The following is a 24,362-nucleotide window of genomic DNA, read 5'->3' on the forward strand; positions in this document are numbered from 1 at the left end:
TGGCTCACAGATTAATGCTTACTCTGTGGCAGTCCTCTGAAAAGATCCTTTGTGCTGAGCATATCTGCCTACAAACAACCATAAAGGTAAAATTGAATTTTACTTTTATTGAAAATGTATACATGCTGTTGATGAACTCAAAGCATCAGTTTCTAACTGAAGCAAAGGACTGTATTAATTTGGTACATCTCTACTTTGATTTTAAAAGGCAGAGGAGCAAATTCACTTTTGTTCCCTTGCATTTACACTTTTTCTGATAACTTTGCTTGGCTTACTGATTATTATCTTTATTAGTCCTTTTGCCGATGACTTTAACTGGCTTCAGCTTGTTTAACAGAGATGTTTAGAATACAAGAAGTGAACATGGTTGGTTGCTAGTGTTCTGTATCTAGTCAGACTTTTACGCTTTTGGAGTCTTTAACTTTTATTTATTTATTTATCTGTCTGTTTATTGTCTGAATAGCCTTCTCTTTAAGTTTTGCTAGTTGCTTGGATTATTCATTTATTTGTTTTTTTTTTTTTTTTTACATTTTGTGTCTACTGTAGACTTTGTTGTGAGAAAAATTAGAAAACTGTTATGCAAGCTCAGACATGTTTCGTTCTTAGAATGTGACATCATTACTGCATTGTTCTTTTTGTTATGTCTTCTTCACTTTGCTTCTTTAAAAAATACTGTATGGATGCTAAACATTTACAAATGCAATGGCAAAATGCTGACATATGTACTTATGTGTAAAAAAAATATGCTTTAAATTAAAGGTTTAAATATAAAAAAATACAGTTTGGGGTTTGGCTATGCAATCTGAATGTTAGAAGAAACTGAATTACTGACACTAAATGGTCATATATTCTTACAGTCAGATTTTCAGAAACGTTTGAGTTCACTAATTGTCTGGCCTAGGATAGTAATCATTTTTAAACTAAGCTAACCATCTGCTTATTTTGTTCCTACCTGTTGAATATCCATTAACTAAGTAAAAGTGCCATGCAAAGGCTGTTTTTTTTTTCTAGTACAAAATGGGCGACTGCATTCTGTTTTGAACAAGTAACTTATAATATAACATGATCTAGGAAAAAATAGCTGTATGTATGTATATATATATATATATATATATATATATATATATATATATATATATCTATATGTGTATATATATATATATATATATATATATATATATATATATATATATATATATATACACATACAGAGAGATAGATATACAGATATGTACTTATATATATATATATATGAGAAACAAGACAGTTTAGTTGTGTAGGATTTTTCAGGGATTGTGGTTATGGCAGATGGAGGCTATACATAATGTACAAATACAAAATAAGCAACTGAATGCAGCTATGTTATTCTCAAACAAGATGCTGTTATTCTGTGAAGCTGCAGGGCAAAGCAAATGGTGGCATAATTTTATTACACTGTTTTTATTCAAAGACAGACTTGAGTATAACTGATTAGGAAGAAGTGAGTGATGGTACATGCTGGGCCAGCCTTAGTTGAAATGACACCGTATGTGAAGGGCTCCATGGCATCTCCTTGCTGCTCCCCTCCACACACATCCTGCAGTGCAGCCCTCCCCCAAAGATGTTCTAAGGAAAGAAAGCCAGTTTTACTCAAATTCACTTCTTCCTGCATTCTTTCAACAAATCCTAACTGTCCAAAAGTGCAATGTAATAACTTTGGGGTTGTTGTTGTTTGTCTTTCGGCTTTTCCCGGTTAGGGGTCGCCACAGCAGAACTCTGGTCCACTAATGATTGGCAGTAGGTTTTTTCAGTGCCGAGTTGCCAGCTCGACGCCCAACCTTCAACAAAGGCACAATGTAATAACTGTGGAGTAAATAATCAAATTAAGGTAGGAGTCTGGGGGGGGGGGGGCACTAGTTTCCCAAAATCCATTGAGGTTATTGATGCCCTAATGTGCATTTTGGCACTGTTTTCCAATATTTTGATCTAATGATAGCATGACCAAACACATGAGCAAGGAAAGAAATTCAGTCTTTTTTTTTCTTTCAAAAAAGCAATGCGCTGTGTCTCACAAAACAGTAGTTCATAATAAACTAATAAGAGAAATGCTTTAGGGAGATACAAAGATAATATCTGGAAATAATGTCTATCTCTTTATCCCCCCACCGAAAAAAAGGTAGCCAGCTTCTGTGTATCCCTTTGGTGTTAGAGTGGGATGAAAGCACAAACTGTTGCAATCATATATTTCAAAAGGCTGCTGTTAAACATATACGCAACATGCCTCCTCACCACCTGTCCCCAAAAGACAGCCAACTTCTGTGTACCACTCTGATGTCAGACTAGGGCAAACCTGAAAGAACAACTAGAACACAGTAATATATTTCAAGCTATTGCTGTCAAATGTATATAACCGCAGGACTGCTTACCCCTATACTCACTCAGATAACCAGCTACTGCTGGGGTATGATGCTTGATTGTGAGGAAGATGAAAATGGCAGCACTAATGTACTCCAAAGTGCTGCTCCTGAGCACGTCATTGTTCCAGACAAGCTGCAGTTACCTTCCTTGCATAACTCTGAGGTTTGGGAATGAAAGTAAAGATATAATGACCGTACAGTTCACTAAGCCTAGACAAGCTGTAGTGGCATTCTATGCACTCCTCTGAAGGTTGATTGTCAAAAATCTAAAAAAGAAATGTCCATATCATTCTCAGCCCATCACCAATAGTCAGTCTACAGTAACCTGTTGTGCACAGCTCTAAGCAGGGGCAATTTTAGAGTAGATGAGATTCAAGACACAGGCCACTACTAAGTATCAAAATAAATTTGTACAGCATCGAGCCTCTGGAAGCTCTAAGGATCTCTAGATACGTTATTTTTGAAACAAAGACTTGCTGTCTGTTTTTTTACTGCCACCCAAAAGATATTATATATATATATATATATATATATATATATATATATATATGTGTGTGTGTGTGTGTGTGTGTCCATCAATGTTGCATGCGTCTACAGATAAACATATGTGATAACATTATTTTTTAACACACACACACACACACACACACACACACACACACACACACACACACACACACACACTGGCACTGCACCCAAAAGCCAGGTTTCACAGACCATACCGATTTTTTATACACACACAAGCACATACATGTTGACACTACCCCTGATAGTGCAGGTCTATTCTAAGATGCACAAGCACACACACACACACACACACACACACACACACACACACACACACACACACACACACACACACACACACACTGGCACTGCACCCAAAAGCCAGGTTTCACAGGCCATACTGATTTTTCATACACACACAAGCACATACATGTTGACACTACCCCTGATAGTGCATGCAGGTCTATTCTAAGATGCACAAGCACACACACACACGCATACACATACACGCATACACACGCACACGCACACACACACACACACACACACACACACACACACACACACACACACACACACACACACACACACACACACACACACACACACACACACACACACACACACACACACACACACACACACACACACACACACACACACACACACACACACTCACGCACACACGCACACACGCACACACGCACACACACTGGCACTGCACCCAAAAGCCAGGTTTCACAGACTATACTGATTTTTTATACACACACAAGCACATACATGTTGACACTACCCCTGATAGTGCAGGTCTATTCTAAGATGCACAAGCACACACACACACACACACACACGCATACACACACAAACACACACGCGCACACACACACACACACACACACACACACACACACATATATATATACACACACATATACAGACACACACACATACAGACACACACACACACACACACACACACACACACACACACACACACACACACACACACACACACACACACACACACACACACACACACACACACACACACACACACACACACACACACACACATATGTTGCCCACTTACCTATAGGCTAATTGCAGTAATGCCAGCTTGTATACAGCACATCTTTGGAGAGTTGGAGGAAACAAGAGCACACTGATAGACCCACACAGGCACAATGCAGACTCTGCATAGAAGAAGCCAGAGCTAGCAGCTCAACCAAAACTATGCACTCTCAGATAGCAATGCTGCTCCCTGCCCCACAGTTCTAATGACCAGTTACCTTCACACATATTCTGCTTCTGCCACCATCAAAGATAGCCAGTCATTGTGTGCAATGCTAATTCTTGTGCTGGAAAGCAAAAGAAATTCTGGCCTACTTGTTAATCTTAAACATACAACAAAACACACACACACACACACACACACACACACACACACACACACACACACACACACACACACACACACACACACACACACACACATGACATAGGTCATATCAATACTTACACTAATTGTAACAAATACATTGTTTGACAGTATTCCTGTCATACCAGACCAGCCACTACTGTTAACAAATGCTCCCTGTCACTGTTATGTTCTTAAATACCACCGTCTTTCTAGTTGCCTGCCTCTTACGTTAATTTGACCATATATCTCATTTCCTCTCTGCTTTCACTGGCTTGTGTGAGTAAGCACAAAATTATAATTTTGTGAAATCACTCCCCTTCAACTATTTAAATTTATTGGCCATTCTACTGTATTCCATAGTACCGGAATACAAAAGTGATCACACCCTTTCAATCTATCTTGCTGTTTTAAAAATAGTGACTCTTCACTAAAACTTAACTTTTTAGACAGATAAAACTTGTTACCTACATTCACATCTAACTTCTCTAGTGTACACTGCAGTGTTTAGGATAAACCATTTTTTTTTCATCTTACCTTTAAGCATCCCTGTGACTAGCACTTGCTCTAATACCTGCTTGAAAGCACTAGAAAGCCTTAAACTGATACAAGCAATCAACTTTCCTTATTAATAAGGAGAAATTAATCATAGGTACTAAACAGCCTATAATTGCAAAGTACCTTGCTAAGGTAAGGGAAAACAGCTCCTGTACTTTAAAAAAAAAAAAAAAAAAAAAAAAAAAAAAAGCGCCAAACCAAGTATGTCCAAGGGTCAGCTTCCATTGACTTCTCCTGTCCACCTGGTGAATCTGGGCATACTGGGGCAATGCAGAAATTGCCTCATGTACACAGACATCCCTCTCCTCCTTCCACCCAACACTACAACCTGTGAGAGATGCACTTACATAGCCAAACTGGAAGCAACACTCTCTCCACCCAAGATTGTGCTAGACAGTCAAGAGGAGAAGGTTAACACCCACACTACACCTCAAGCAACACATAGCCCTTCTAAATTCACACCACCCACATAGCAACCCTAAATTCACATAAGAGGAGGCCCTTAACTGTAACCTGCCCAATCAACAAGGACCTCCGAAGCTGAAACGCAAGCAAACACCATTCACAACCAAAGTGTCACATAGCTCACAACACCAGTGTGCCACCCAGCAACAGCCCCTAAGGCAAGACAATGCACCTAACACTTTAGTCATAGGTGACTCTATAGTCAGGCACACTGATGTCCCACTCACCAGGCTGAACATGGAGAAAATTACAGTGAGCTGCCTGTCGGGTGCCAGAATCCACCATGTAACTCATGCACTCAAGTCACTCCATAACAAGTACAAATATGACAATGTCATTGTCCATGTTGGAGTGAATGACTTGAGACATACCTCCCTGGACTACATGAAAAGAGACATGGAAGAGCTCTAGGATCATGTGGCCCAGGCAGGTATGACCCTAGCCCTGAGTAGCATCCTGCCTTCACCCAGAATTATACCACAATATAAAGACAAAATTATTGACTTCAACAATTGGCTAAGCTTCTGGTGTCATTCAAAGGGGATCCAGTACCTGTCTGCCTGGGATGACATGATCGACAGACCACGATGCTTTGTCAGAGATGGTCTGCACCTGTTGCCCCTGGGATTCAGGTTACTGGCTAAGGTTCTTGCCACCCCTATAGTGCCTTTTTTAGGCAAAGTTCAAAGGACAAAACCACCACTGTAATAGGTACAACCATGTAAAATCTGAAGGTAATGCTACTCAATGCTAGAAGTCTAAACCTCAAAATGCACTCTCTCGAGGCACTCCTAAAAATGGAGAACATCGATATATGTGCAGTAACTGAGACCTGGTTCAAGGCTCCAGAGAGCACCCCTGCAAACCAGGCTACAACTCTTAGCACACTTTTCAACTACCAAAACAGGATCAAAACACTAAAGGTGGAGGAGTGTCCATATTCACCAAGGATATTCACACCACCAGGTTAGTTGCCCAATACAATGTGTATGAAATTCTCCATGTGCAACTAACACTAGGTAAGACTGGAATCCAAATTGTAGCTTGCTACAGATCCCCCACCATGACCCAAGATTCTCATTACACCTTTCTAAACATATTGGAAAATATTAATATACAACCAAGCACCCTAATACTGGGTGATTTAAACTATCATGCCATTAACTGGGAACACTACTCATGCACCAACACCTATGCCCAACGGTTCTTGGAATAAATAAATTCCAATGCCCTGGATCAACTAATCCATAGTCCCACCAGGGGCTTCAATATCCTAGACCTGGTCATTACCAACATGGGAAGTCCACACCTATGGTCACCCCCTCGTTGGTCAGGTCAGACCATAAGCTAATCACCCTTAACATCCACATCCCACCCCCACCCCCCAGTAAGGAAACCTCCATAAAAAACTTCTCCAAGGCCAACTTCAACTTCATGCTTCTCAAGTCAGAAGTTACAAACTTCATGACACCCATGCAGATGGGAACTGAAAGTTTGACTGCTGAGTCCTACACTATGGCACTGTACGAGCACATCCACTCATGCATGAATTGTGCCACCCCAAATAGAACCAAGATGCTCTCCTCCAAAAAAGGAAGCCAATCTGGTGGTCCCCTGCCATAAAAAAACTTTACAGCAAAAGGAAAAAACTGTTGCAGAAAAGAGGAAAATCCCAGGATGCAAAAAACTCCCTTACCAGCCTCAGCAAGAAGCTGAGATCCCTCATAAAATCCTCCAAAGCTAGTTATGAAAATAAAATTGTCAAAGATTCCAAAGACAACCCCAAGGCATTCTATAACTATGTCAAGAATCTAAATGGCAATGCTCAGATCTGCTCTGAGCTACAACAGAATGGCATTAAATATACTGATCCCAAGGATATTGCCAATATCCTGGCAGGTCGATTCAGTGCCAACTTCACCCCACCTCTCACCCCCTAAGTGACCCATCTCAATACTGGAAGATTGCCAAATTCTGGTAATAATGGCCACACAGGTAAAAAACGCACTCTCCAAAGCTAAGAATACGGCATCCATGGGACCAGATGACATCTGGGCTGTTTACTACATGAACTACAAAATGAACTGGCACCTCACCTAAGTGTCATGTTTAATCATACCCTCACCTCAGGCTTTGTGCCCACTGTGGCGCACAGCTACAGTTAGCTCACTCCACAAGGGGGGATCCACCTTGGATACCGGGAACTACTGCTCCATCAGTCTGATGAGCCTGATCTGCAAGGCCATGGAACGTATTATCATGGAACTTATAAACAAAGACATTGGCAACCTTAAAACACTGGACCCCACCCAGTTTGGGTTCGTGAAGGACCGATCTTGTCTCCTGAACCTTTTTGACTTCCTCAAATCAGTCTCCAGAGCCGTGGACATGGGTAAGGCAGTCCACACAGCCTATCTGGACCTCGCCAAGGCCTTTGACACCATCTCCCACTCTGGAATCATAGATAAACTTACTAAGCTGGGCATTGATCCCTACATCACTCGATGGGTTGCCAACTGGCTTACTGACAGAACCCACACTGTAAAAGTAGCTGACTCCAAATCCAGCTCCAGACAAATGACAAGTGGAGTACCTCAGGGTTCAGTCCTGGGACCTCTTTTGTTTGGTATCTACTTCTCTGAAGTACAGGCCAACACTAAGGGACTCTGGCTAACAAAGTTCGCAGATGACTGCAAACTGGGAGTCATTATTGAATCCCAAAATTATGTGGATACTCTACAAAAGGGCCTTACAGAAACAGATGCTTGGTGCCAGAGCCATGGGCTCAAGCTCAATGCCAAGAAATGTATAGTTATCCCCTTTGGGAAAAACATGTACCCATGAATTATCACATAGGTGGCAGTACACTAAACACCGAAAGTGTGATAAGAGACTTAGGGACACAGGTGGACAGTGGTCTCACCTTAGATAACCACATCGCCACAACAGTCAGGAAATCCTTCTATGTGGCACACCTCATCACTAAGGGCTTTTCATCCAGAAAAAAGGAGGTCATTGTCCCACTGTAGTCATCCCTCATTAGACCCATCATAGAATACAACGCCCCATTTGGTATGTACCTCTCAAGACATCTGCAATGACTGGAAAGGCAGCAGAAATATCTCACTAAAAGAACAAAAGTAGCAGAGGCTCAACAGACCTAGAATCTTCAGACCACCCGAGCCAAAAAAATTATTAAAAGGAAAGTTCCTGTAGATTCTTTGTGATAATGAAGATTTCAATGGTAGTAAATCCAGAAAAAGGCGTGCTGAGTCAAAAAAACTTACTTTATTGTCACAAACGAGATAAAAACCAGACGGAGTAAAGAACAAGCGCTTTCGCCCGGTGATACCGGGCTTTTTCAAGTACAACCAATAGATTAAAAATTCAGCTTAAATAGCTTGCCAATTAAAGCAAATTAATCAATTATTAAATTAAATTAATCAATTGAATAGTAAACAGAATTTTCACAATGCAATTAGTAAACACTCAAAATACAATAGAGCTTAGCAGCATCAACGATAAAAAATATAATCGATTAAAACTGTTTAAATTTAAATTAAAAACATTGAAATTATGTTGTTATACAATAAATATTGCCACAAACTTTTTTGTTTTAGTTACCAGATGTCATCTAAAAATGCAAATTAAGAAAGTTTAAAGAAACTTTACATTAAGCCTGTGACTAGTGATTTCATAGTGTATACATTTTGTATTACAAGTTATTGTCATAATAAGTTTAAAATTATTGAAATCAGTAAGTCATCTAATCTTTAGTATGGGACCTATTATTCTTCACAGTAACATGCTTTGTAAAAAATGTGTTCATAAAATGTATAAAAAACTTATAAATAGAAAAGTGTTTGTGTGTGCCAGTATAATAAAACCGCCCTTTTCAAGGTATTAAATAACATGAATAAATAGATGTATAATAAATAAAAAATGCATATATAATTAACCACCAATAAATATAAAATATCAATATCCAATCTTAAAAAATGCTTGCCAATAAATATGTATATTGATTGAGGCCAAATTCATACTATAGTCAAAATACAAGAGTGCATTTATAGTATATATGGTGTAACTGATGTGCGCGTTGAACAAACATAATTACCATCCTTGCTAAATAGTGCATGAAACTGACGTTCAACATATCTCACTAAAAGAATCACAGGCCTAAAGTAGATGCCGTATGCTGACCGCCTTAAAAAACTCCAGCTATACTCTGTCGTATATCATCTACTCCAAAGCAGTCTCTGCTTAACATACAAGGCCATGTCAAACCCAGATGTGTTGGACATGCTACACTTAAAGAAATCCCAATCCCTCAGAGCCACACACTCCAGGGATCTAAATCTTGTCATCACAATAAACAAAACATGCTGGAGGGATAGGTTCCTGACCCAGAGACTCCCCAGACTCTGGAATAGACTACCCATACATGTCAAGCAGAGCACCTCTTTGGCCTTCTTCAAAAGGAACCTTGATGATTGGATGGGAGAAAGGAAATTCACCCTGGGGATCACATCAGTCACCCTGCTAGACAGGGGTCCAGGGAAGTAAATAGTGTGGGAAGAAATATCCAAGGAATTGTTATGGCTAGGCTTGTATAGGCCCTAGGGCCGATAGCCTAGTACCAACCTATGAACCTATGAACAATAGTCATCAGGCAACAACAACATGAGAAGCCACTTGTATCCAACGAAGATCTCAGTACCTATTAACTGCATTCACTTTACTATGCCAGATTGTAGTAAAAATAAGTAAATATCCTAATAACAAAATATACCATCTTACTTTACACAAATGCACACTACTTTTGTAAAGTCAGACAGGTGAATATTTAAACTGAACAAATTACAAAAGGGTCAATAACTTTTATCCATAGACAGCTCCCACCTTCTCCCAGCATTTATAGACAATTCTGTGTCCACTTCAGACATTGGATTGTAATAAAAATATATGATACCAGCTACAACATATATTTAGACACCATGGATATCTGGTATAGGTTTTTGAATGATTGTTGGCTGGTGTAGAAATCTGATATTGTACTTTGGAAGAATTTGTACAATATTTTAATGACAATAACTGGGGATTACATTTTAGGATTACATCTTAGAGTGAATTATGACTTAAAACAAATTTCTGTTTTTGGACGTTACGGTTAAGAAAGAGAAGGATGGAACATATATTACTGTTTAGGAAGGAGTTCCATAAAAATTCCTTACTTGAGGCAACTAGTTGCCCTCTCTACATGTTATTAAAAACATTCCCAAGACACAGTATCGTAAGATTAAGATAATTTGTTCTTTGCTTGGCTTTGGGACATAATTATGATGTAGTGGTGAATGCATATCGTACAGTTTCTTTGAGAAAGAGGGCTGGTTTGTGAACTATGTTGATAAAATGGAAGCTAGCTCCAGTTTCAGTTTCTTACTATGTTTGGAAATAATACTAGGATGTTTCAGGATTTAATACACAGATCTTGGAGTATTCTTTTGATGGATATGGAGTTAGCAGATTTCTTACCCTCCAGATGCAATTTTACCTGAACGATTGGTAGTATGTTCAATCATTTTAAGAAAGAGGTCAGTATTAGAAATTTGACTCAATGCATTTAGGAGGATACCAATTTGAAATTTTCACCATGTGGTCATTGCTCTGCATGTAAAGTAATTGTTAATTCAAAACAATTTACTTCAACTAATATAGCCAAAGTTTTTCAAATTAATAGTTTGATTACATATAATTTGGAAAGAATTATATCTTTGGTGACATATGGTCGTTCAACTTTTTATGTTGGTAAAACATCCAGACAATTTAAAACTTGGGCATTTGAACATTTGAGTGACATCAGGTATCATACATTATCCAATCCACTGTATATACAATAACTTAAACATTCTACTGCTTGAGTCCAGTTTGTGGGAATTGATAAAATCAGTAATTGTATTATGAATAAGTTGGGCTGGAAGGAAATATTAGCAAAAACAAAGCAGTTTTGGATTATTAAATTGAGGGCAATATTTTCTCCAGGGGTCAATGAATTATTTTAATTTTTGTCTTTGTTATTTTAAGATGATGTCATGAAGTCAGTAATTAGTTTGTTCTCAGTAATCATGTGATATATCTGTAAGTAGAATGCACTGAAGAAGGCATTTGCCAAAACCAGTTTTTGTTCTTTATTTGTGTGGCTTCACCTAGTCAGATTTAAGAAATAATTTTATAATGTCTGTGAGTGCTGGCCATTGGTTTATTTTCTTTTCATTTGGATGTTTGGCCATGCACTTGTGTAGCCATACTTTCATGGTAATTGGTGCAATTAATAAAAAAATGATGGCCATGTAATAATTTCAACTTTATTTCATCCACTAAACTATTCCAACCTGCTTCACACAAATCACAGTAATCCTGCAACAACAGAATACTGAACAAACAGCAACTAGTAATTTTACTCCACAGGTAGCCTCAGCACTTATAACTAATTTATATGTATCTATCTGTTTCAGATGTCCCACTCTTCTTAATGTTTTCATGTAAAAATCAGGAATAGTGCCAAAATTATTGTGGGGAAAAAGTTCCAAAATCAGGGACAGATTTTACATATTCCTTTTACATACTTGGAGAGTTGATAGAATAAGTAGGTTTATAGTCATATTAACTCAAAGATCTGTCACTATTTAGCATCTCTAACCTTCTATGATGTACTAGAAACTCGCAGATTTTGTGATGAACAAACTAATAATCTGATACAAAATCGGTGACATTCATTGCTCTTAATTTATTTGCTTGAGAATCAGGGACAAAAGTAAATGTAATTGGGAGGAGACCCACAACCTAAAAGAACATTTTTAAATATTACTGTAATTCACTTAAAATATTAATTGCACAACAAGTTTTACAGCAACATGCATTTTCTAAACAGTTAGCAATAGGAAACTATAATGTCTATCAGTATTGACTGACTGTAACTTTGAGTGATTTTCCAATAAAAATATCACAGATTTTTGTGAGTGGCATGACAACAATATGAAGCAAGAACAGGGGCATTTTGTAAAATTAGAGCGAGATACAAGACCCTTGCCAAGTACTCAAATCGCTCTGCAGATGTGTCCACCACTAATTTACCCTATGCTCTCGCTAGTTGTTGTTGCTACTGTTCACAGTGCCTACCATCTTCTCTTATCCCTTTCAGTATCTGCATGCTTTGTACTTCTTGTCATGTGACAGAAATAAGCATGACACCTGACCATTGAATTCACAGAGCTTTGTAGATTTTTAGGTAGTTAGTAGGTACGCAGTCCAGGAGACTGTTGAAGAACCCAGCTCTCTTTTCCAGTTGTCCCATATCACCGTCTTGGTAAGTGACGTGCTCAATGATACACAGTAGACAAATGAAGGCAGAGTGAATCAAACCCTGTACCACAGGCCACAGGAAGCAACTCATTAACAGCTCACAGCCTAAATCCTCTGAGCTAACTTAAGGATATGATATGTTGTGTAATATAAATGTGTTCTATACCAGTACTCAGCAAAATAGTATCAAAATCAAAATGTGAGCTATGTGAACAGTTGTAAATAACTTATGATGTTTGTTAGTGGAAAGGTGGTACTAAATAAGGTCAGAATGCAGTACAATAAAAAGTCAGATATATAAAAGATTGTTAGAGAAAAAATAATAATAAAACTTAAGAGTATATAACTGGGAAGCTCCTAATATTTCAACTCCAGGTTAGGTAATCTTTACTAACCATAAGAGCAATCAATCAGAACCCTCTTTTTGACTGCCATAAACCTTGAATAATAAAAGCAAAGGTGTTTTATGAAGGAGGGCAATCCCCCTGTATAACTCTGCTTAACTATGCTTGCCTCAATAGTGTCTCAATAGTCGCACAACCAGGGGAAGGGGACCATAGCAGGAAATCAGCTCCTGCACCAAATGTACACTACTTTATTGGAAATCAGCTCCTGCACCAAATGTACACTACTTTATTGCAAGAAACATCAACCTAAAGTTCATCTGTAGTTCAAAATGCTGAAAATATGCATACAGTTAAAAATAAAATATAAAAGTGTACATAAAATGGTACATAATCCACACAGAACCATAATGTCAAAAATCACCCCCAAAACTAAGTATAAAAAAAACTACTGTAAAAACAACAGACAATACAGTAAATGCAGTTTGTAATTACAGTTTCACTTAAAGTGTTTCAGTAAAAGCTGCACTTAAGAAAAAGAACAGTTGTGTAAGTAAAGTTACCATAGCAATAGATGCTTAAATGAGCACTGCTGCAATAGGCTTAGGTATATGGGTTATATCCTGCCAAGGATATAACAGCCAGCCAGCTTCTAAAGCCTCAGGGCACCTTCCATGATATTAAACCATTAGGCAAATCGAGTTGAGCTGACTAAAAGTCAGGTTTGGCTGCAAAGTCTTTCAGAAATTTCATTCTAACAGAAAGAGAGGGAATTTAAAGCCCTGAGAGGACATCTAGGAATTTAGCAATAGAAAGTCAGCACTCTGGAATAAAATCATCCAATAAAAAGGAAGATGGATGGAAGGAGTGGCTACTGCAGCGGTGATCATTCAAAAATGTACTGTTACAATAAGTTTACTTACATCGCTGTACTATGTTCTTCACATTGATCACTGCTGCCATACCCTTGGCTATATGGGTAGTCTACCATAGCTTGGAAGAGGAAGGATGAGGTTCAAGGAGCCCCTGGAGAATAGTCATAGCAAAGCCTATCCTAGACCTGGAGCTGGAGTCTAGTTTATGGTGCTTAGTAAAAGTGTGCACAGAGGACCAGGTTGCTGCTTCTAGAATACTTCTAGCATGAAATCGTTTCCAAAAAAAAACATCCATAGATGAAGCCAAGGCACTGGTAGAGTGAGCCTTGACCCTGCCTGGAATAGTTTTGTTGAGGTGGGAATAACAAAATGTAATGGCATGAGGTAACCATTTTGAAATAGTGTGTTTTAACTCATTCCCTCTAGTGGAGCTCTGGAAGTTTGTACTAAAACTTCCAATAGGTGGACCCTAAGCTTTTTGATAAAATCAAATGATGTCCTCACATTTCAAACAGATGTTTATATCTCCGAAACCATAGAGGTTAATAAAGAAATGTAAATGTCAAATTCTTCAGCACAAAATATTGTATAGTGGCAGTATTCTTTAGATTCTAGGTCTTAAGCTGGATGGATAGCTGCATGGCTTACAAATAGGACATGGCATGTATCATACAGCAGTTGGACAGGTGAAATTTCTGGTTACAGTCAGGGTGTCCCACAGGGCTCTGTCCTAGGCCTTTACTTGTTTAGATTGTATCTTTCAGATCTATATTTTTCATCTGATGTGTTCTACAGACTGTATGCAGATGATCTGAAATTGGGTAAACTGACTACATGTGTTAAAGATAGGGCATGTCTGTAAAAGAACTTGACTAAATTGACCACTTGGGAACAGGAAAATAATATGCTGATAAATTATTCAAAAACTAAGCATATGAAATTTGGGAGACATAAATTCAAAGGAGAATATTTAATACAGCACACAGTGATTGAAACTGTAGACTCATTTAAGGACCTGGGTATATGGGTAGATCCAGTTTTGCGTTTTTCTAATCATATCAACCAATTGGTTAATGATAGTTATAGAACTATAGGTTGTATAGTAAGATTTATAAATTCTAGGAAGTCAGAATTGATGAAGTAATTGTTTATTTACATTAGACCCAAACTTGAGTATGGAACAACAACATGAAAACCTTGTAAGAAAACAAGTATGAATAAACTGGAAATATTACAGCAGAAATTTACCAAGAGCATCCCTGCTGTGAAAATGTAAGTTATTATGAAAGACTAAAATATCTGAACTTATACATTGTCTCTTATATATATATTTAAGAGGAGATCTTATTCAGGTATATAGGACATTTAGAGACAACTACCTCTGGGAATGTTTGGGATTATCAAAAAGTAGTAGAGAATCATCAGACAACCTATGTAGAAGATTCTATTCGCATGGGCCAATAGCCTAAAATGTCATCAAGCCATTCATACTGGAGCAAGAGAAGGCAAGAAATGAGTTATATTTGCACCCCGAACACACACTGCACTGGTTAACAACAGGAAAAACAATGCTCTTACTTAAGAGTGAACCTGCAAGTTACCCTAAAAATTATAGACCAATAACTTGTCTTCTGACAACATACAAACTATACACGGGAATTGACACTGACAGAGTTTATAGTCATTTAGAAGAAAACTCAATTATGGCAGTAGAACAAAAGGGTAATAAAAGAAAGTCATATGGAACAAATTACCATTTGTTGTTAAACAAAGTTAGAGTGGAGAATTGTAAGAGGGGGAAGAACCTAAGTATGGCATGGATTGACTACAAAAAAGCATTTGATAGTATCCCACATTCATGGATAAAAGAGTACTTAAAAATGTATAAGATACACCCTACACTGATTGATTACATTATAGTAACCATGAAACAGTGGCAGACCACTTTGCAATTAAGCCATGATAAAGGACAGATTATTATCCCAGGGATAAAAATTCAAAGGGGGATATCCCAGGGTGACTCTCTGTCACCCTTGTTATTCTGCCTTGCCATTAACCCATTAAGCTGCTTACATAACAGCCAGGCCATGGCTACAATTTGGCTTCTAGAAAACAACAAAGTCTAATGACTTTTCATATTCTCTTTGTTGATGATTTAAAATTGTATAGCTCATCAGATGAGGAACTGAAAGCACAGCTGCAGGTTGTCAAAACTTTTTCAGATTATATCGGAATGTCATTTGCTCTTGATAAATGTGCAAAAGCAACCTTTAAAAAAGGAAAATTGCAGCACCAGGAAAACATCAGTTTGGGACAAGAATGTGATATAAAAGAATTTGAGAAAGAGGGGGTGTATAAATACTTGGGAACTGATGAAGGATCAGCAATAAAACATGAACAAATGTGAATAAGGCTTAGAGTACTTTAGAAGACTTAAATTAATCCTGAAAACAGCATTGACTCCTAGGAACAAGATCCAAGCTATAAATCAGTTTGCTCTTCCTGTCCTAACTTATAGTTTTGGAGTGATTGACTGGCCCCAAAAAGTGTTGGATAGATTGGATATCAAAACAAGAAGGATGCTTCATGCATACCAAATGATTTATAAAAATCAGTGTACACCAAGATTATATATCCCCCGTTCTGAAGGAGGGATGGGCCTCCTTGAAATTGATTACATGTATAGATCTGCAATTGTGGGACTCCACACATATCTATTGACCTGACAAAATCCAAATGTGGTGAAAGTTTTGAAATATGAGGAGAATAAATCTAAGATGACATCTCTGCTTAATTTAGCAGAAGCATATCGACGTTAAGAAGGAATGGAAATCAAACCAGAAGTGGACAAAAACCAGGCAGCAACTGAATGTGCTAAAAAAGAAAAGAAAGAATATAAGGTGAAGGATCAGATGAGAAGGCAAGAAATGTGGAAAAAACATAAATATAGTTGCAAGTATAAAAAACTTTTGGAAGACCCTCATGTTGATCAAGAACGAATGCAGGAATGGTTAAGGAGAGGTGAATTTACATCAAGAAATTAAAGGATAATATTGGCAGCCCAAGATAGTGGGCTTCATACACGCCGAGTTGGAAACAGTTACACATCTTATTGCTGGTTGCGATGCTCTAATGGCAGAGGGACTGTATACTGAAAGGCATAACAATGTGGCAATATTGTTACATTGGAGATTGTGCAAACGTTATGGTATCGAAGTGGCTGAAAAACGTTGGAAACATGAGCCACAGAGAAGCATAGAAAATGAGGAAGTCTACATCACATGGGATCACCCAATACCAACAGTCGAAAAGATAGATGCTAGAAAACCGGACATAGTGATCCAAGAAAATAAGACAAAAGTAGCATTGATCATTGAAATTGCCACACCTAGTGACTATAGTGTATTGCATACAGAGAGACACAAAGTCATAAAATACCTTGATCTGCAGGCAGAAACGAGAGCCATGTGGAAGAAAGATACCTAGACAGTTCCAACAGTAGTAGGAGCAACTGGTCTTATAAAAAAGAATTTACAGTCATATTTAGATATGTTACCAATTCATGTAACACTATATGAACTGCAGAAGGAGTAATTGCTGGGCACATTGTGGGTGCTGCGAAGAGCACTTTTGGCTAACATCAAAAAGTGAAATAATACTAATTTCATGAACTTTAATCGTACTCTGACTTAGGAATGGGGTCCATTCCCGTCATGGTATTAGAAACCCAAAAGACTTGGAAAATCAAAAAAGAGCAAGAGAAGGCAAGAAATATGGAAAAAACAAAAATATAATTGCAAGTATAGAAAACTTCTGGAAGAGCCTCATGTTATCAACGACAAATGCAGGAATGGCTAAGGAGAGGTGAATTCAAACCAAGAAATGAAAGGTTAATATTGGCAGTCCAAGATAGTGGGCTACGTACATGCCGATTTACAAGGTCCATTGAACATGGTGGAGAAACAGACAAATGTAGGTTTTGTAAAACCAAATTGGAAACAGTCACACATCTTGCTGCCGGTTTTGACACACTAATGGCAGAAGGACTATATACTGAAAGGCATAATAATGTGGAGAGACTGTTGCAATGGGGATTGTGCAAACATTATGGTATCAAAGTGTCTGAAAAACACTGGGAACATGAGCCACAAAGCATCATAGAAAATGATGAAGTTTATATCACATGGGATCACCCATCACCAACAGTTCAACAGATAGATACATGCTAGAAAACCAGATATAGTGGTCCAAGAAAAGAAGACAAAAGTAGCATTGATCGCCCTACCCAGTGACTATAGTGTCTTGCGTACAGAGAGACACAAAGTCATAAAATACCAGGATCTGCAGGCAGAAACAAGAGCCATGTGGAAGAAAGATACCCAGACAGTTCCAATAGTAGTAAGAGCAATGGGTCTTATAAAAAAGAATCTACAATTGTATTTAGATATGTTACCAATCCATGTAACCCTGTACGAATTGCAGAAGGGGTCATTACTGGGCACATTGTGGGTGCTGCGAAGAGCACTTTTGGCTGACATCAAAGATTGAAACAATACTAATTTCATGAACTTTAATCATACTTTGACTTAGGAATGGGTTCCATTCCCATCATGGTATTAGAAACCCAAAAGACTTGGAGAAATTAGAAAAGGAGCAAAACCATATAAATGTACTGAGTACAGTAAGTGTTTCAGAGAGCATGGCAGTTTTCGACGGCATCTTGTCATTCACACAAGATTGAAGTAATATAAATGTGCTGAATGTAATAAGTCTTTCACACATGCCAGTGGCCTGGAAAATCATCAAGCCATTCACACAAGTTTGAAATCCAAGCTATAAACCAATTTGCTCTTCCTGTCCTAACTTACAGTTTTGGAGTGATTGACTGGCCCCAAAACATGTTGGCTAGATTATATAGGAAACCAAGAAGGAGGCTTCATGGTCACCAAATGATTTATAAAAATCAGTGCATACCAAAATTTATATATTCCTCATTCTGAAAGAGGGATGGGCCTCCTTTAATCTTATTACCTGTATAGATCTGCATGTGTGGGACTCCACACATATCTGCTGACCTCACAAGATCCAAATGTAGTGAAAATTTTGAAACATGAGGAGAACAAATCTAAGATGACTTCTTTGCTTAATCTAGCAGAAGCTTATCGACGTCAAGCAGGAATGGAAATCAAACCAGAAGTAGATAAAAATCAGCCAGCAACTGAAAGTGCCAAAAAACAAAAGAAAGAATATAAGGCGAAGGATCAGATGAGAATGCAAGAAATGTGGAAAAAGCATAATTGTAGCTGCAAGTATAGAAAACTTCTGGAAAAACCTCATGTTGATCAGAAACGAACACAGGAATGGTTAAGGAGAGGCAAATTCAAACCAAGAGATGAAAGGTTAATATTGGCAGCCCAAGATACTGGGCTGCATGCACGTTGGTTTATAAAGTCCATTAAACATGTGGGAGAAACAGACAAATGTAGGTTTTGCAAAACCGAATTGGAAACAGTTGTACACTTCATTGCTGGTTGCGACATACTAATGGCAGAAGGACTGTATACTGAAAGGCATAATAATGTGATGAGACTGTTGCACTGGGGATTGTGCAAACATTATGGTACTGAAGTGGCCAAAAAACACTGGAAACATGAGCCACAAAGCATCATAGAAAATGAAGAATTCTACGTCTCTTGGGATCATCCATTACCAATAGTTCAAAAGATATATAAACAGCAATTAATATCACTTTATCTACACTAGACAGAAGTCAAATGTCAGTGCAAATTTGTTTGCCTTTGTGTAAGCTTTAAGATGGACTATTTCATTACTTTGTATATAACATGGTTTTGGAATTATTAATGCAAATATGAGCAAGCAATACTTGATGCCTAGAGGTGTCAGTAAGATAGAACTGAAGAAACACCTGGAGGCGTACTAGGGTATAATGAGTTAAGACAAGTTGTGCTTTGTTCTTAGTGTCACAGGAAATTAACTGATCAGAAGTTTTGAAAGATTTTGTTCTGACAAGATAGAACCTGAGATGTCTGTGGGCATCGAAGGTATGAAGTATCTTTTCTTCCTCATTTTTAGGTATTGCAAAGAAGACAGGGAGATGGACAGCTTGGCTTAAGATAAACTTGGATACCTCTTTAGGTATAAGTGAAGGATTAGTTCTTAATGAAACCCTATCTTTGTGAGAAGTGAGATAAGGCTGACCCACAGTGAGAGCCTGCAACTGAGATACTCTTCTCACGGTGGTCAGTGCAATTAATTATTGTTTTCCATGTTAAGGATCTCAAGTCAGCCTAATGACTTAATTTAAATGGAGAAAGAGTTATTTTTCTAACACAAAATTAAGATTCCTGGGATGAGCCATCCATTTCTTTGGAGGCTTCTTATGCAACAGACCTTTCAAAGGCATTTTCACATGAGGTTGCTGTGACAAATGGGGATACTGCGAACCCAGATATATGGAATGTTGTAAATAATTATATATCATTTGTGAGTATTGACATGATTCATATAAGATGCCTGTGTTACAAATGTATTAGAACTATATGTCATATAAGATGGTTTGTACAGACGTGTGCTAAAGAGGTATTTTGCAAGGATCCACAGTGTCCCCTACTGGAAAAGAACAGAAATGTACATGCACTATTGTGACTGTTTAAATGTATATATTTTAACAGTGGAAACTGGAATACAGGAGGTTAACTTCAGTCCAGTAAAACCTCAGAAAAATAGCTGAAATTAAATTACTTTACAGCAGCAAGAGACAGAATGTCTATACTAGGGAATTTCTGTATTGCTTCTAAGGTGAAATAATTACTAGACTTGAAATGTGGAGGGATGTAATTATTTTATGACTTCCAGCATCTACTAAAGATTTGAAGTCTCTGTATTTTCACAAGTAGATGCTAAATGCTGCCAGATTCCAGCAGTGGGGGTTTCATCTGGGATAGAGTCAGATAACAAAACATGATGTCATTCTGCAAGCTATCCCAGCAGTAATATTTGAGATATTAATTTAAGAAGTCTCTTAGAGAGATACAACATTCAGTATTCTGTCTTTGACCTGACAACAACTAGAAGATCCATTCACCACATCTGTCTTGCTCTTAAGTAAGTTAACTAGGGTATAGTAATTCTCTTAGATTCAGTTGGGAATATAGTGAAGCATAGTTTAGATGTTTTTCTTTATTTATTTGAGACTGTCCTGCAATGTTGATTTAAATATTTACTGTGGTTTTGAACTCTGATGTCACTGTGAATATATACTGAGTATTTTCTTGTTCTTTTATTATTTATTACTAAATATATTTAAACCTTTCATTGTGGCTGATTTTGTGAGACATATTTAAGTTTTGAGAGTACTTGCATATTTATTTGGTGGGGCCACTCCTAAGAACTTTGCTCTTGGTCAAACTACCATTTGTATTAATATTACTATTACACAGTAAGATTGTACACCCTTTGTTAATGGCCTTAAAGTAGCTGATAAAGAGTTGGCTGGTGGCAGTGATAACTACCTTACAGTCTGGGCAAAAGGGCACATAGCTAGCAAACCTGTGCCAGCCTTTCGCAGGTAAGTGTGTGTGTGTGTGTGTGTGTGTGTGTGTGTGTGTGTGTGTGTGTGTGTGTGTGTGTGTGCACGTATGTGTAAATCAAAACCTCAAAAAGTGTGTATGTCAGCTACTTGGGCAGGGACACGAAGCACTGGTTGGACAGAAAAAGTGCTGGAGGTCTTGGCTTGGCCACTCAGCTGAGATCTCAACTGTATAGCTGTGCCAGTGGGGAGTCTTAAAAAGAGGGATAAACCAGCCCCGGACTGACTGTGATCTCTGTGTGCTCTTAAGAGAAATTGCACTTGATGCAGAGAGCTGCATCTGTTAATACTGTGTGTACCCTGTCATCCTCTCAGTATACATCCACCATTGTTGCCAGTGGTGAGGATTGAGACTGGTTGATTACTAGTCCAGTGGTGGGGCATCACAGTTGCATTGAAAGAGGGGTTCTATGGGCAGACATGCTGAAATGGCCTACAAATGAACCTTAACTATGACATGCCATAGGATAGTAACACAAATAATGAAGTACCAGAGTAACACCAGCCTTGAATGGGTACTGGTTCTTTTGTTGGCACCAACTAGAAAACCTTTTCCATTTGATAATATATGATTTTCTAGTAGCAGGTTTTCTTGCCTTCATCAATACCTGCTGCACATCCTCAGAGAAAAGGTACCTAAAAGTTTTTAAAACTTTATCATCTAGGTAGTCAGTTGTACTTGTTTGAGGTCAGAATTCAAGAAACACCACTGGTCTTATGTGAGTAAATCCAGTCTAGAAGGGAGCTTGTAGTAAATACCCTGAACATTTCCAAAAAGGGGAGAACCACGTTGTCTGGGACAGAAGAGAGTTACTATAATGATGTTTGGGGAGTCCTTCTGAATCTTTAAAATGACCTTGGATATTTGTGGAAAGGATGAGAAAGCATACAGGAACATTCTTGTCAGTGGAAATTATAAAGCATCTGTCTTGGAAAGCAACTTTAATAAAACAGGCATAAAAATGGTTAGTGCTTTCATGCCTTACAAACAGGCACTTCATCAGACAATTTAAGAAAAAGCACATACCCTTTTATACAACAACATTAATTAATTAATCAACGAAGCAATGTACGATCTTTAAGCCAAGGTTTTAAGGGTACAAAACCATTCAACCCTGGATACATATGTGCTTGTAGTAACATTATCCATCTAGTTTCAGCTTTCTCTACCTTATTGTTTAAGTCCCCACCACATTTATCAGCATAAACACACTGTAAAACCATAAAATAAAAAGAATGACCATTATGTGCATGTATATGCTTATACAATGCACTGGTAGGATCTTCATACCTAATATAGTCAATATGCTCAAGTAAGCACTTCTGCAAAGTTCTGGTAGTCCTCCCAACATAAAAACTACTACATTTTTTGCAGGTAGCGAGATACACCAAATTCTTACTCAAACAAGCTGCATAGAATCCAATTAAAAATCTTGGTCCTGGACTTATTTCTTCAGTTCTTTGTGGTATTTTGTTCGTACAGGAGCTTTACTGCCTGAGACGTTGCTTTGTTTCTGCTTAGACTGTGTTGTTTTTGGCTGTCTTCGGCAGGCATAGCTGATGGTGTAGATTTGGAGTTGGCTTATGCACCCATCATAGGAGTGAAGAGCAATATGGCACCTATAACCAGTAGACTGCAATGGTTGATACAGGTGAATGATAATCCCTTGTTTTCACTGAAGTTGGGTAACGTTGAACACTATGGGAATGTTTCCTTGGCTGATTCTGAATTTTTCAAGCATGCACTTAAGGATGTTGAAAATAAGTTACATGATTTGAAACATTACCAATGGCAATGATGACATCTAGAGGCTTGCCTTCATTTTAAGGTAGTCCCTACAGGGCTACATGTGCTTTGAATGCCAATACATGGTAGTGCATTCCCTGAACTTCTACGTAAGTGGCAGTAGCTGAACATTGAGTTAAGCTTTAACTACATGCATTTGCTAATTAATTTCTTCAAGCAGTTTAAGATTGATTTACAAAAAGAAATTGATAGCCTCCTTAAAGACATGAGTTCTAAAGGTATTATTGATGCCTGTTGGCTTCGGCTTGATGAGATTTTCACAAATGTCTCTGTATATGAGAGCAAACTCAAGGCTCTTAAGATTAGAAAGTTGAATCGAGACTTTTACAATTTTTGTACATGATATATTTTTGTGTAACCATGTAACACGAATCAAAATGAAAGAGTGGACATTCGCAATGCTGTTGTTGAGCCTGAAAATGCAATCAGGAGTATCCCTATAAATATTTAACATGATGTCATTAGACATGCCTCCTTATCTTCTGAATTACATACCCCCTTGGATGCAGAAGGTGCTGGAATGTCCTTGCTGTCTACAGTGGATAACATTTCTCTACAGAGTGAGAATGAACGACTTGGAGCAAAGTGGAAAGTGACAGCTACGTCTTCAGCTCCAACTATATCGTCAGCTTCAGTTAATCCTTTTCCAGTGTTGCCAGTTCTGATAAAGGATTCCAATGTGCGAATTGGCAGAAGGAAACGGAAACTATCAGTGGAGACAGCAGTAACCAAGCACTCAGCTTGGAAACAATACAGAATGACTTTGTCTTTAATTTATCTTCCAGTAACCTTACTGCAGGACAGGTTGGTGTTTTGAACCGGGGCCTTTTATTTATATCTGCAAGCAAAACAGATATTGTTGAGACTATGATGCAGCTGAGGTTGTTTGGATGTAATGTTATGCTTAAGATTGTTTTTCCTCCCAATTATGGTATTGTTTCTTCATTAGACAATGGTGTTGCAGTTAAATTAAAAAAAAAAAACAAGTGTTTTTTGTCCACAGACATGTCATTTGGTTGAAT

At 38.0% G+C, this 24,362-nt stretch overlaps 1 protein-coding gene across 1 annotated transcript in view; it reads left to right on the top strand.

Moving 5' to 3' along the window:
• LOC122809143 (72 kDa type IV collagenase-like) overlaps positions 1–24,362 on the top strand; it is a 792,577-nt gene that overhangs the window by 25 nt on the left and 768,190 nt on the right. The window contains exon 1 of the mRNA XM_044080418.1: positions 1–86. This exon is cut by the window's left edge and continues 25 nt beyond it. The gene's annotated coding sequence lies outside the window, so the exon portion shown is untranslated. The remainder of the gene's footprint in view (positions 87–24,362) is intronic.

Source organism: Protopterus annectens, chromosome 8.part0 (genome assembly GCF_019279795.1).
Source record: "Protopterus annectens isolate FY-2018-M chromosome 8.part0, PAN1.0, whole genome shotgun sequence".
Lineage (NCBI taxonomy): Eukaryota > Metazoa > Chordata > Ceratodontiformes > Protopteridae > Protopterus > Protopterus annectens.